Here is a 15,508-nt window from a genome sequence, read left to right on the forward strand (position 1 = left end):
ATTAGGCCCAGGTACACTCAGAGACAACAAACAATCCCTGCCTTCAGCCAATTAAAAGCCACAGGTGCAAACCCCTTCCTAAGAGATCCAATCAGGGGGAGAAGAAAACACAGTATAAACACACCCAACGTAAGATGCAGAGTGTGGTTTCCAGGAGGCCTGCATTTGGAGAAGGCTGGAAACTGGACAACAGTGAAAGAAGCAGTGGCTGGAGAGATAGAGGAGATTGTCATGTGGCAGCAGTGGAGCACAAGAAGAATCAGTGACAGTCCAGTAGGTGAAGGATGTGATTTGAAAATCAGAGCGAGGCTAGGAGTGGGTAGTGAGTGCTCATAGGCTGAAAGAGAAGGCAGAGACATCAGAGGGAGGCTGGTTGTAGGAGGAGGAGATAACACCAGCTGGCGAGAGTGGAAGTGAGGAGGAGGTGCTAGGAGGCAGGGAGTAGGAGGAGGCGGTGAAACCCCAGGAAAAGGAGGAAGTGACCACCTAAAGGTCTGGAAGTGACACAGAGGAAATAACCTGAGGAGGAGAGTGTGACATGGAGGAGGTGGTAGTGACAGTGGCATGAAGGAGGTTGGAAGCGTAGCATCAAGGAGCGAAGGGCGTACCCTAGAAGCATAGAAGAGGTAGTGACAGCAGGCTTAGAGAGCATGGCACAGCAGGAGGCAACCCGCGAGGAAAGGGACAGGATAAAATCAGGAGCTAATGAAGACTAATAGCAGCCAGAACATCATTGTGTGAAGGAGAAACTGAGGTGAAGAGAAAGGACCACCTCTTAGTAAGAGGAAAGATTTGACGGGCCTAGTCGGCTGTGGGCGGACCAGACGGTGGGAGGAGGAATGAGACCGAGCCAGTGAGATTATTTTCAGATCAGAGAGCTGCAGAAAGTGGGAACAGAAGGAAGTATAGGCAAACCCCACTGACCTCGTTCGAGCTCTCCCCGCCAGCTATGTGCACTGACCCGTATGCTTACGTGACTTTACACCAGTGAGAGTCATGGGGTACAGGATCCCAGAAAGCCTGCAGCGAGACTAGACCGAGAAGGAGGGTTTGGTTCACCCTAAAGTCTGTAATTACCTGAGGAGTGAGCCAACCCTGGTTGAACTGCATGAACTGGAATTCTTGCTCCAGAGGCCGGGAGTGCCTAGGAACCCGCAACCAGCAGAAGAAGCACTTGACAATGGGATGGTCTGTGAGTGGAGAGGGGCCTGATCCCATCTCAGAGAGAACTAGCCAGATTATTTATTTGTTTGGGAGAATCCCATTTTTAGCTTTGACTATTTCGTGGTGCTTAAGCACTGACTATAAGCCAAACCTATTCCATTGGATTACAGCAATGTGTGAGATGACATATGAGGAGGGACACACAGTTTGTGGGTGTTTGGTTATTTGCCCACCCATTGACTGCTCATGGGCATGATGATCCCTGTTGCCATTTCTAGCTGCTCCCTGCCACTCTTCACCAAAAACACATCCTCTGGGGATCTCTTTGAGCTAGCTGTATCAAGCAGTAACATCAAAAATGTTCTTAAACATAATGACTTAACTGGAGCTGTAAAGCGGTACTGATCTAATAAAAATGTCTTAACAAAGTGTGCCTTCAGCCACTTTATTTTGTATCTGTTCTTTGCATTGAAGTCGTTTTTAAACAAGGATGCACAAAGCCAACAATCTTGATTTGTGTGCAGGCATTAGGTCTACATTTGTCAGCCACTGCTATCATATACCCAGCTATCACACAATGTACTTATGGACAGGCAGTTAGTACAATTATGGCAGTGCCTGGCAAATGCATATTTCATGCTTACACACATGCCACAACTGTTGGCTATGTTAATGCTAGTTTTGTTTTATAGTTGACCGTGCTTCTAATGAATCCCCTTATAAATGTTAGTGGCTACAATACATTGGGCCTCATCTGAGGTTGGGTGGAGCGGTAAAAATGTGGCGGTAACGCTATTACCACTGCATTACTGCTCCGCCCAATCCTGAGTTAGGGCGGAAAGTGGGGGGTTTACCTCCAGCTTTTTGCTGTAGGTAAATATCTCCCCTTTCCACCCATTTATGGCGCTATTACTGCAGCGCTAATACCACCGCCAGTAATAGTGTTGTTACTGCTCCAGAGTCCTATGGACTCTACAAAAAATGGGGAGTAACAGCCTTACCACAACTTGGGATCTGGTGCAAATAGCGCCAGACTGAGTTACAGTAATGCTATTTGTGTTGGCGGTATCCCAGAGAATTTACCGTCAGGATACCGCCATGGCCGTGATGAGGCCCATGGTTTTGCAATCTTTTTTGATCCCAGTTAGGATGCTGTAACAGTTCACATATGCCACACGTGCATGTATGTTAGCTTGAACTGTATATTTATTTTAATTATGTGTGTGACCTATACTTACTTTGCATACGTGAAATAAATATGATGTTATTTAGTATTTGTAAAGCTACCATGGCCTTGTACCGCAGAGTGGCTTTCAGTAGAGTAATACTGCAACTTACTACGTTAGTTACTACATACATAGGTCATGCATGTATATATGAACATTTTGCATATATGGCATTCGCAAAAGGGGCACATGTCAGCTTTTCCTAATGTAATTCACTGGGAAATAATAACCAGCGCTATGGTTAAATGCAGGCGGAATACCCAGTTACTGCCCATTGATGCCACCCTTTGATCGAGCGCTGCAAGGGATGATTTGAAGTATGCAAGTGCCATGCCCACAGGGTACAGTTCTACTACGTCACTGGACAAGAGACACAGACGTATGGTGCTATGAAACTCCTGGACTGAGGCAGTGATAAGATATATAAGAATTGAGAACTGTCAAGCATGTCAGCGGTTCCTGCAACTGTTCTGAGCAAAAGGAAGCAGTCATCTACCTTTTAAGAGGCAACCATCATTTATTGATCGGCACAAGGGACACACTGCTTGCTGTTGTCTAGTCTACTCTGAACAAAGAATCAGAAACACAAAAATGCACTTTGAGGAAAAACAACCCCATGGCATCAGACTTAAGGCAAAGGGGACTGCAGCCAAGATGAACAGAAGGCTGGCAGCGGGATGGTGGGTGTACAAGTTGTTGGGATGGGGTGAGTTGAGTGTTACTTTCAACCCATGAAATGTGGACTGCAGAAACTATTCCTATGTATAATAATTTTTGATTAGACCAGGCTGCCTGTTTTGTTCAATAAAGCCAATTTCAGTCATCTGATGTGTCGCTCATCAAACCTTGGCCTTTCTTAAACATACTCAAGCCCCTTAACCTCTTATTTTCAAGCTACAAGCATTTCCCCACCATTTACCCTCATGTATTTAGGTGCGGCCATCTTAGGTTATGTTAGGTTAACTGGGTATTATGCTGCGCATGTCACCACCGTAGTGGTCTTAAATCACTAAACCATGCTCTTTTTGAGGGGAACTGTGACTCCGCCCAGGGTCTAAACCATTCAGTGATGCTTGGGATGCAAAGGAAAATAGGCAAAATCACAGTTGGACAGAGAAAAGTGGGGGAAAGAATTAGAACAAAACCGATGGACATAGGTAACAACAACAGGGAGAAGTAAAATAAGGCTGAGCAGGGTTTGAAATTGCTCAGAGCTATTTAGCTCCCGCTTCCAGCAAAACAGTGTCTGGATAGCGTGAAACCAACAGCTACCAGGAGTTATTTTTGCCCCCCCCCACCTGCCCGCCACAGCCAACTGGTGCTTTACAAACCTGCATATGTGACATTAACTAGTATTTGAGAACGTTAATAAAGAAGAATTAGGGCACATCTAGTATATATTTAAGCGCTTACCACCCGTTTCAAGGGCTGTAATGAGTGGTAATGGCCTTGGGACGTCACTACCCATTCCAGCCCTTGGAACAGGGGTTAACGCTATTAGCCCTTGTACCATGAGCTGGGACAGCGCTGATTTAAATTATTTTCTTTCTGTGAATGGGTTGCCTCACGCGTCCCGTTCAAGAAAGAAAATATACAAACATGGCTGCCATGGAAAAGGAAGGCGGGGCTCCATATGGAGCCCCTTTTACATTTCCATGACGACCAAATTGGGCAAAGTGTAAGGAGCGGCAGCAGCACTTGTTGCCACCGCAGTAAGTTAACTGGGGAGGAGGGATTGTAAAACAAGGGAACAGAAGGTGGGGGGAAGATGGCCGGCTGGCAAACCGGCAATCCGTTGGCATGGAACATGGTCTAGATCGGCAGTATTAGTCTGCGTTGCTAGCCTCCTGATGGGTAGTTTCCCCCCCCCCGCAGGTTGCTAATTAGGCATAATGCAAAAAAATTAAAAGATTGCCTCTCATTTGGAAGTAAGCTTTGCAGTGCACTGTGTACTCTCTCCTGGTTCCCCAGGTGTAGCTCCTTCCTACTGGGTGCTTGCCAACACCCAGGAGCTGGTTTTAGCTCCTGCTCATTCATTCTTAATTTCAAAACTTGGATGAGTGATAATGATTGCTGGGCTCTATGCATAGCTGTATACGTTTAGACCAAAAACATTGATTGCGAAAAGGATTGTGAGCTTTCTCAATTGGACAGCTTGCATTATGGCGGCGGTTAATACAGCATTGTGCTGTTGGTATTATTATACATCGAGTTACGGGTGCGTGATGGCCTGATAAAGAGCTTTTACGCGTTGTGTAGGCTTAAAACCAAATACTCGTACTGACTTCCCTCATAATGAGAACTCAAGGGGTCTCGTAGGTATAGCGTCGTTGGCTGACAGGAGTTTTTTCAATATAAATTTTACAGAAAAAAATCAATAAAAAAACTCATTGAAATATAGAGGGGTAAGGGGATGAAAGGGGTGTGTGGTAGTGTTAAGAATATAGGGAATCCCCAAAATAAAAAAGAAGAAGAATTTGATTTGTTTTTTCCATGTAAGTTTTTCATAAATAATTGCATCAAAAATAAAACCTGTTGGCAAACAGACATAGAACCGTCTCATAATGTCAAGCCGAGTTGATATGGCAGTCTGCACTGAATGAAAGTTGGTGGACACAAATGGAATTCATGAAAAAGAATCTCACCAGCATATGTCATGATAGGATCGAATCTCACCACCACAAACCATGACAGGATAGAATCGCACCAGCACGTGTCATGATAGGACAAAGCACAAGCCATGATAGGATAGAATCACACCAGCACGAGTTATGATAGGAAAGAATCTCACCAGCACGAGTCATGATAGGATAGAATCTCACCAGCATTTGTCATGATAGGATAGAATTTCACCAGCACATGTGATGATAGGATAGAATCTCAACAGCACGTGCCATGATAGGATCGAATCTCACCAGCACGTGTCATGATAGGACAGAATCTCACCAGCCCGAGTCATGATAGGATAGAATTTCACCAGCACGAGTCATGGTAGGATAGAATTGCACCAGCACGTGTCATGATAAGATAGAATCTCACCAGCACGAGTCATGATAGGATAGAATCTCACCAGCACGAGACATGAGAGGATAACATCTCACCAGCATGAGTCATGATAGGAAAGAATCTCACCAGCACGAGACATGAGAGGGTAGAATCTCACCAGCATGAGTCATGATAGTGAAGAGGAAGTGCCAGACGTCGTCCACACTCCAGCCACCCCCTTCGAAGTGCCAGGAACGTTCACACCAAAATATGTGACTTATGAAGAACAGGTAAACCAGCAGAGAGCTGCAGTGGGGCTCTGCCCAGTGCCTATTGGAAGAACAGCACCTTTTGAAGTACCGACACCTAAGCAAACCTGGACAGTAAGGTACCCACTGAGAAATCCATATCCACAGACACGACAAAGGAGCGGTTGTCAGAATGGAATACCCGAAGAAACAAAGAAGATACTAAAAGAAGACGACTGATGACGTTGTGAGAAAACGGACGGACGCACATAGAGAGCATATACGGACCTAAGAATGTTGACAAAAGGACCAAACGCCATGGATAAGTGACATCGTGGGCCTAAGGTGAAACAGTTGATTTCAAGATGAAGAAACTTATGCCAGATGTACGATGAAGACATTAAGTCAGTTTAAACGTGTAAATGCGCAAGAAACCGCAAGGAGCAAAGAAATCGTGGTGCTTGCTATGCTTACTAGAAAGTAGATTGTGGCAGGTGCCAACTTTACATATATCTACCTCAAAAGCACTTTATAGATGAGTGAAAAATCCACTATGCACATGAGCAGATTTGAATAGAGGTTACTAAAATTTTCAAGAGGGAAAGGCCACAGCTACCAATCAAGAAGTAAAGATGGAGAGAAACCCCGCTGAAGGTAACCCTGCAAAGAGGCCCAGGTTGTATCAGGCTGGAATAGGCTGGCGTTGCCTACAACTAGAGATAAGAATAACAAGAGTCTCCTATACAGCAAGGTCGAGATAAGCGCAAATGGTGTACAACTGACAGAATTAAATCAAAAACACAGAAATGCATGAAGAAGAAGCCGATTTCATGGTGTCCTAGTCATGTGCCAAGGTGCAGGAAAGGGATGAGACTTTCACACCTACGCATGGAGCCTCGTCATACCCATACTCCTTAAACTTTCTCAGACCAAGAGGCAGACTCAAGGCCAAACTACAAAGCAGTAATTAATACGCGGCCACTGAGGTGATGTTTGGGTGTACCATAAATTAAAAGAAAGCTGGGGTGCAGGCTTACTCCCTGCACCTGGCCAATTATTCTGCACACTGCTAAGCACAAGTGGAAAAGAATGTGTGGGATCCATGCCAACCCAATCATAGTGGACTATGTAATCTAGGGTATTATAGATAGTAGAGCCAATGGGACGTCGTACTTTTAGTGACGTTTACAGTAGCCAGTTCGAAGGAAGGGCTTAGTTGCCCCACCTGACATTATTACCCAATCTCCTCTCCCCGTTACCATACACAGATATAGTACCTATGTTAAAGTTACCTTCCTATAACCAATCAAGTTGCATGTTAGGTTTTTAAGATTACATGTCACTGATGATGAGTTTTTGGTATAAAGGTTGTGGGTTTTCTGAAATTAATCTGAGTTTAAGTGAACAGGAAGATCGAGCGGTTGCTGATGTTCATTGAACGTCCTGTTTTTTGTACTTGGCAGTAAACAGACTCCCTTTGCCAAACTATTGAGTTGTCATTATTATTTGATGCGAGAGTACGAATCTGCATCCCCATCTATCTCAAGGTTGCTGCCGCTCATCTTAAAGGGCTGTTTGGAGACCCCCAGTCTTATGGGCCGGCTGGGGTCCATCCAGTTCACTTGGTAGCAGAGATTAGATGGTTAGATTAGATAAGACACCCTTTGACCGTCGACATAAGTAACTCCGGGTCCTCAGCAATATCACGAGTCCTTTGCCATCTGGCTGATAGAACGAGAAGATCCCTATAGATAGTGGTTAGTGTAATTGAAAAACCTGCTGGTTAGGTCTGAAGGAACCTTTGTTTTCCCCCAAGAATTCCTTCCCACTTCTACGAGCAGCTGATCGGACGAACAGCACGGAAAGGCGATAACGAAGGCAGTGATCCCGAGCGCCCAGAGGGGAAATAAATGCGAATGGTGAGTGAAAAAGACTGAATGCATTGGCAAAAAGTTGCATGCCTTAAGAACAAGTAAAGGGAAAGTAACCGAGAGAGGCGGGGAACAAAAATAATGTCAGAGTAAGAGTATAATGTATATATAAGGGGAAAATATTGACTCGAGGGTGGTCGAGCAATAGAGAGAGATACCGGGAGTGACCGAGGTAAGAGAGTATACGCCCAGTTTCCTAGGTTTTAAAGAGCGCTAGAAGAAGCTTTCCTTTAAGGTCCTGAATGAATAGGACGACGTAAATGACCAGAATCGATTAAAGATGATCTGAAAGAAATGAGCTTAAATTCCATGTCAGAATACAATTAGGGGCAGAATGTATCTGAGGAAGCAGATAGCATGAGATTTGTGTAGCCGGCCGGAGTCTGTCTTGTCCGTTATATGTTTTATGTTTTTCGTTTACGAACAATATAAGTTAAAACACTTTTAAAATAGCAGGAAAATTGTGCAATTGTGATGTTATGATGTTGCATGGCATGGAATGATGATTGAAGTTGACAAAAATAAGAGTGACATTTTTGTTGGATAAAATGGGATTGTAGCTTGCGACGATTGCTGCTTGCTCATATTGTTGATCTTGATGTGAAACGTAAAGCATAATGAAGTGTTGTAATAGAGGAGAAACTAAAAAGGTTAAATATGGAAGACATTACCCCATTGGCACACATGTGCAAACAGGTACCGAAGCACGCACATAAACTTAAACAGTACAGTGCAGAATGGGTTAAAAGAACCGCAAACAAAATGTTTATGCCATGGCCCCAAGGTGGCTCACTATCTAAAACGGTCCTACATCACATGATGACATATTTGTACGCCACATACACAGGCAGGAAGTTAGACAAACACCTAGCTAGTTTAGAACTTTGGAAAATGTACCAACAAGAAAACGAGGAGGAGCCACTGTTAGATTGGATACTGAATATATGCACAGAGGGTGGTAAAGAGCCTTCTGCGCCACCCGCCACGTCTGAAATAAAAAGCAAAGCTAGTAAAGACGAAGGATTATACCCGTTGAGGGAACTTAAAGCAGCCACGGGATATAGCAACCTGGCATATGAGTCGCCTACACAAAGTAGTGACGAAAGCCCAGAGAAAGACAGACAGAGATATTACCTCCAAAGTCCCGAAGGACAAAGAGAGGCACGAAAAGGAAAAAGGAGACCAAGCACAAGCAAGTACATCTCTAGACACGGGAAGAGAGAGAAAGAGATGGAAGGGAAATGAGGATAGGACTGATGAGATGGCATTCACACAAAACAAATGGATGGGAGGTCAGATTTTATTAAAACTCGATGGTAAAGGCATTGAGTATATGAGACAAAAAGGAGAACGGGATGAATTAGAGAGGAAGGAAAAGGAAAACCGATCAAGAGACAAAGCGGCTAAGAAAAAGGATAGGCAGGAACGAGAGCAGTTATGTCATGATGAAAAGGTCTGAAAACAGGGAAAGGCAGAAGAGCAGAGAAAACGCGATCCTAAGCAGAGAAGAGCTGATGGCAGAGTTAAAATAGAACAAAGGAGTATAGAAGAAGAAGAACAAACAATACGGGAGAAGAGAATAAAAATATGAAGGGAGGACGAAATGCAAAGAATGAATGAACAAAGATGCGAGGAGACAGGACAGGGTCAGAGAGGAAGCGAGAAAGCGTAGAGAGTTTGATGACGACATAGAACGTAAGTGAAGACAGAGAACACAGGATCTTGAATACCTGGAAAGAGAGGTTAAAAAACCTGATCCAGTAGTAGACTGGGAAGATATAGAAGAATTATTTCCTGAGTAAGATTCAGTACCAGGCATGTCTAGGGCAAATATCGAAGATGACTTTGACACCAGTAGCATCGGAGAAACGATCGATGAAATATATGATGAGATGGGATTAGAAAGAGTACCCCAAAGGGAAGAAGAGGATGAGCGTCTGGAGAGCACCCAGTTGTAGGATACTGAGGACGCCTCACGAAGTAGCATAAACAGAGAGCTGTCATTAGATAGGCTAACTCTAACCAGAAATGAGGAGGATGAGAGAAGTTGCACGAGTTGGGCACAGACAATGTCGGACGCAGAAAGAGAAGAATGTGGAGAAAGAGAAGACGAGAGAAGATGCAAAAGACGCTTCTTTAGGGGAAAGGGAGTCAGATGGTCAGATTGTGGTGGGTCTACACCTAAGGCATCAGAGTCAGCCACACAATCAGATCGGCACAAAGGAGTATCATACGCTCAGTGGGGGATGTCTCCACCACCATATGTGAACAGGCTAAGGACATTGCCAGGCAGACAGCGATGCAGGAATATTACTCCTGTGATAGACAGAAGAATGATGAGAGAGGAAAAGGAGTGTCATGTGTCTCAGTTCCCCTTACTAGAAAAAGGAGGAGTGAGGCCACAATATATACCCTGGCCTCACATGGACGAGAAAATCTGAAAAACAAGCTTCCAATGTTGACATCGGGAGCCGGAAAATGGATACATGAGTTAGAAAAATGACAGGAGGAAGCACGCGAGCTATAGGGGATATTAAGGGTCTCCTAATCGCCACACTTGGTGATAGTGCCGACGATGTGTGCGCAGGAGCAGCTTACCCTGGAGTGACTACTGTTCATACAGCACATGATGGAGCGCTGTTTAACAATTGCAGAACCGCGGTATGGAAAGCGCTTCGAGTGCTATACCCGGAGTCAGATGATCCCTTGCTTTATATTCAGAATTTTCAAGACACCTGGGTGCTGGAAACTCGTGAATCTTGGGGAAAGTCTATACCCGTATTTTACCATATATTATGCCAAGGGCTGCCAGAACCGGTGCAGAAGCAGCTCAAGAAATTGGTAGGGATTGAGGCTAAGCCATGGTCTGAAATACAGCTGACCATCGCACACTATTGCAGGATATTGCAAGAGAAGAATCGCAAAAAGGATGCTGCATGAAAAGGTGAAGAGGCTAAATTAGTGCAGAAAAAAATATCAAAGTATGCCATTGAGGGGGTAATGATGACTAATACAGATGGATCAAATATGCAGCAGGCCAATAGCGAAAGACAGTTTGATCAAAGCAATAACGGGCCTTACCCAAGCGGAAGAGGCTTTCAAGGAAGAGGATGGCAGAGTAATCAGGGAGGTTTTCAAAACAATGAGGGAGGTTTTCAAAATGTGCAAAATGGGCAAATAATCAGACCACCGCCAACATGTTGTACATGTGGAATGACAGGGCATCTAGCACGTACATGCAGAAGTTGAGGCATGGTGCGAAACGACCAAGTCGCAAGAGGAGGAATGGTGAATCCATCTGCGTTCTCGCAGCAGGGTGGAAATGGAGTTGCGCAAAATCACATGGTGCAGTAGCAAGCGCCGGGAGTACAGCAAAGTTTGCAACCCCAGAATGTGACACATTTTCCACAGGGTCAGTCTCAACAGTCGCCAATGCAAATGTCACAAACAACAGGTACAGGACAGGTGCTGAATTCAGGAATGAGAAGTGCCACAAGTGACGGAGGAAATCCGTTCACTCAAAATGGGACAAGATTATATATAGATTAGGAGAGCTCACTGGGAGACCTGATGTGTTCTATCCTATCAGTAACACCGAACCCTCATCAGGAACCAGGGTAGATGTCTATATAGGGGATTAAGAATATTCTTTCTTAGTTGACACAGGTGCGACGTGCTCGTGCATATGTGAAGGCAAGTTTTCTTTGTCCGGCGATGCCATAAATACTCAGGGCTTCACAGGAGCAACAAGTCACGTTCCTTTTACAAAAGAACTTCCAGTCACAATAGAAGAATATGACATGAATGTGCCACTGCTATATTCAAGGCAAGCCCCGTTGAATATGTTGGGACGAGATCTAATGAGAACTTTAAGTATGCCAATCACATTCACGGAGATGGGCATAGTATGTTCAGCTCCAGGAATGCATTGTTTGAACGTATGCGAAATGATTAGAGCATACGCAGGACAAACGGCTATGAGAGCTATTCCATTGGAACCAGAAATATTCACTTACGGAGTGCGCATATTGATGATGTGGCTACCAGGCCTTGCAGACAAAGCCATGAGAACCCCAGATAAGATTTTATTCAGACAAAGGATACCTATGCATGAAGAACAGGGATGTGTGTTTCACTTGACAATACAAGCAGCCATAGTGCGAAGAGAAATGGCTCTGCTTGACAGTTGTGATGACGAAGGCAGACAATGGTGTTCAGTAATCGCCAATGGGGAAGGTTATAAATTGGCGGATGTCACTGATGACGATCTGTTCGGAGAACAAACAAGTGAAGATGAGTTGACACTTGAGGTTAATCTCCTCTATTTAGTGAAAATTATATGATATGATATTTTATTTATATCGCACTTGTACGCAGGTGTTTCAGAGCGCGACCAGGCAAAGGGAGGAGAACAGGGGAGAAGCAAAAACAATGATCTTACTAGGCCCAGTGACATTGAGAACACGCAAGTGTATGGGGAAGGGAAAAGGGGGAAAGTGCACGGGGAAGGGAAAAAGGGGGAAGTGTAGAGCATAGAAGAGAACAAAATAAATAGAAGTAAATAAATCATTCAATAGGGTGTTAGTAGTGGTAGTGCAGTCTGTAAGAGGCAAAGGTGCTAGGTTAGTCCGATAGGGTGTATCAATAAGCGCAGAAGAAAAGTGGGTGGGGAACTGTATGGGTACAGATACAGGCCCCAGTGCAAGGGGTGGCCCAGAAGCAGTGCAGGAGGATGGCGGGGTGAGCAGGTACCTAAGCCTGAAGGACAGAGGGTGGCCAGGTGCACAGTGCCGAGGGAGAGGACAGATCAGCGGGGGAGAAGCAGGGCAAAGGCAGAAGCGAAGAGGAAGATCTTGAGGTGCTTCCGGAATCATAGATGGTTCTCCTCAAGTTTCAAGGGGGCAGGAAGGCAGTTCCAAAGGGAGGCCCCAGCTGAAGACAGATCTACCTCCAGCTCGTTTCTTTGAAAAACGACTGACCCTGAGGGAGTTAGAGGTAGAGGAGCAAAGTATTTACGGAGGGATAGTTGAAGGTATTTTGGACCCAGGCCCGAGAAAGCCTTGTGGACAATGCAAAGGGTTTTAAATGTAATCCTTGCATCCACTGGGAGCCAATGAAGGAATTTCAGAGCTGAAGAGATACGATACCAGGGCCAGGACAAGTCTCGCAGTTCTGTTCTGGATTAGTTGTAATAGGCGGAGAGTGGAGGCAGGTAGATTTAGAAAGAGACTGTTACAGTAGTCCAACCTACAGAGAATCAGAGCTTTGGAGACTGTGAGCTTAAGAGGGAAGTTGAGGAAAGGAAGAGTACCTCTAAGGAGGTGAAGTAAGAGGTTTGAGGTTTTAGCGACATCAGAGATGTGTGGGGAGAAGGAAAGTGTGGAGTCAAAGATGACCCTGAGGTTCTTAGCTTTGCAGGTAGGGGCAGGAGGAGGGCCAAGGGAGGCCGGCCAGAGAGTGAGGGGAAAGAATGGAGAGGGTGTACCAATGAGGAGGATCTCAGTCTTGTTGGCATTTAAACAGAGATCATTTAGGCACACCAATTTTGAATGCCGATGAGACAGTCAGAGATGAGGGATGGAGAGGAGGTGGCTGAAGGAAGCCTGAAAATGAGTTGGGTGCCATCAGCATAGCACTGGAAATTTGAGCAGAAGATGGAAATGCAGTATGCGAGAGTTGCCAGGTATTGGTTGAAAAGCCAGGGCGAGAGGTTAGACCCTTGGGGAACACCACAAGTAGAGAGGGAGATAGAAGATAGGAAGGATCCAAGTTGTACCTGAGAGGGTCAATCAGAGAGAAAAGAGGTCAGCCAGGCCAGAGCCTGATCGGTGATACCCAGGTTGTCACGGAGGCTATTGAGCAGGGTGGTATGGTTGACTGTGTCGAAAGCAGAGGAGAGATCAAGTAGGTTGAGGAAAGAGGGAATGTTAGAGTCAAGGTTGGAGAGCAGGTCATCGCGGATGTTCAGGAGAACAATTTCCGTGCTTCTGGAAGATCTGAAACCAGATTGGTGGTTGTGGAGAGAGCCAGCAGAGTCAGAATGAAGGTTAAGCTGAGAGATGGCAAGCTTTAGCTTACCCAAAAAGGGAGTTATGGAAATTGGGCAATAGTTAGCCTGGCAGCTGTGGGTTTCTTGAGGATAGGATGCACAAGGGTGTGCTTCAGAGGGCAGGGGAGGGGAAAGACTCAGAGACAAAGGAGAGGTTGCAGAAATCGGCAAGGGCTGGAGCAAGGGTATCAATGTGGTCCTTAATGGTTTTAGATGAACATGGATGGACCTGTTTTGATGAGGCTTTCATGGATCGGACTTGTCTAGCAACCTCATCAAGGGAGAAGAGAGGAAAGGGGGAGAAAGAGGGAGGGGGGTTAGCTGAGGGTGGGTCAGCAAGCAGAGAAGGAGAGGGGTGAGGAGTGGGAGAGGAGGAGAGAATGGAGAAGATGATGTCCTGGGTTTTCGAGACAAAGTGTGCGGCAAGGGCATTGCAAAGAGCCTGAGAGGTGAGAGGAGGGGTGGATACTGCAGCAGGGTTAACCAGCTCCTTGCAGATTTTAAAGAGTTCGGCGGAGTTGTTAGATGCTGCAGAGCCATGGGCATGAATGTGGATTTGCTTCTTGGTGCGTACAGAGAGTCGGTATTGCCTTTGGAGCAGGCGGCAGGCCAGTTTGTCAGAGGATAATCAAAAAGAGAAGTGCTTCAGCGAATGATGTTGGCACAAAAACATCCTGAACAATTTTGATAATGGCATTGCAAAGGTGCCTGTCTCAGTATGGACTACAGGCTCCTATGATGTAGGCTTGCTGAAAGGAGTCGGAGAAGTAAAAATCAAATTGAAACCAGGAGCAATTCTACCAAAAGCACGACAATATCCCATGTCTAGGGAAGCAGATGAAGGGATTTCTAAGACAATTTCCGCCATGATGGACCAGGGTATCTTAGTGACGTCAGAGTCGTCATGCAATACAGCAATTTATCCGGTGAAGAAATCAAAGGCAGGGACTTGGCGTTCAATCCAAGATTTTCTGATGATTGAACCAGATAGTTGAGGCTAAGTTCCCTCTAGTCCCTAACCCTTCCACGATCTTATGTAATATACGTGTTGAAGCAAAGTATTTCACAGTGATTGACTTGAAAAATGCATTTTTCTCCATCCCATTGCACAAAGATTCACAAGATTTGACATTGTTTATGTTCAGACAAGTTCGTCTGAAAAGCACAAGGCTGCCTCAAGGGTACTCTGAGTCTCCTTTGATTTTCAACAGAGCCCTGCAGATGAACTTGCGCAATATCGCATTAGAGAGTGTCGTTTTACAATACGTGGATGACATTCTAATTTGCAGCACGACAGAGGAAAAGTGCAGACACGATTCTATTCAGCTATTGATTGTACTGGCTGAGAAAGGATATAAAGTTGACAAGGAGAAGTTACAATACTGTCAACAAGAAGTGTTGTATATAGGCCAGCTAATCTCACACAAGGGGAAAAAGGTTTCCCCTGAAAGTGCTGACGCCATTTTAAAGACGGCCAAACCGCACACGATAAAACAAATGTAGAGTTTTCTCAGATTATGCAATTATGTCTAGGCATGGGTCTTTGACTACAGTTCCTATACCAGACCCTTGTTACAAGCTTTGAAGAAAGCACAGACCATGAAAGAAAAGAGTGTGTGGACCGAGAATATGGAAGAAGGGTTTGTCAAACTAAAAAAGGCCATTTGCATGGCACCCGTTTTAGGGATTCCCAACTATGCAGAGGAATTCTACCTGTTTTCACACACGGATGGCAGTGTTATGGCAGCAGTACTCACACAGAGAACCACATTGGGGTACAAGCCCCTTGCATACTACAGTGGGAACTTGGACCCAGTGATGAGGGGTCACTTCCCAAGTGAACAAAGTTTAGCTGCTGCAGCGTTCGCCATAGAGAAGGCTACAACCATTGTGATGGGATGCCCA

The sequence above is a fragment of the Ambystoma mexicanum genome, chromosome 12 (genome assembly GCF_040938575.1).
Source record: "Ambystoma mexicanum isolate Mex_15411 chromosome 12, UKY_AmexF1_1, whole genome shotgun sequence".
NCBI classification, from domain to species: Eukaryota; Metazoa; Chordata; class Amphibia; order Caudata; family Ambystomatidae; genus Ambystoma; species Ambystoma mexicanum.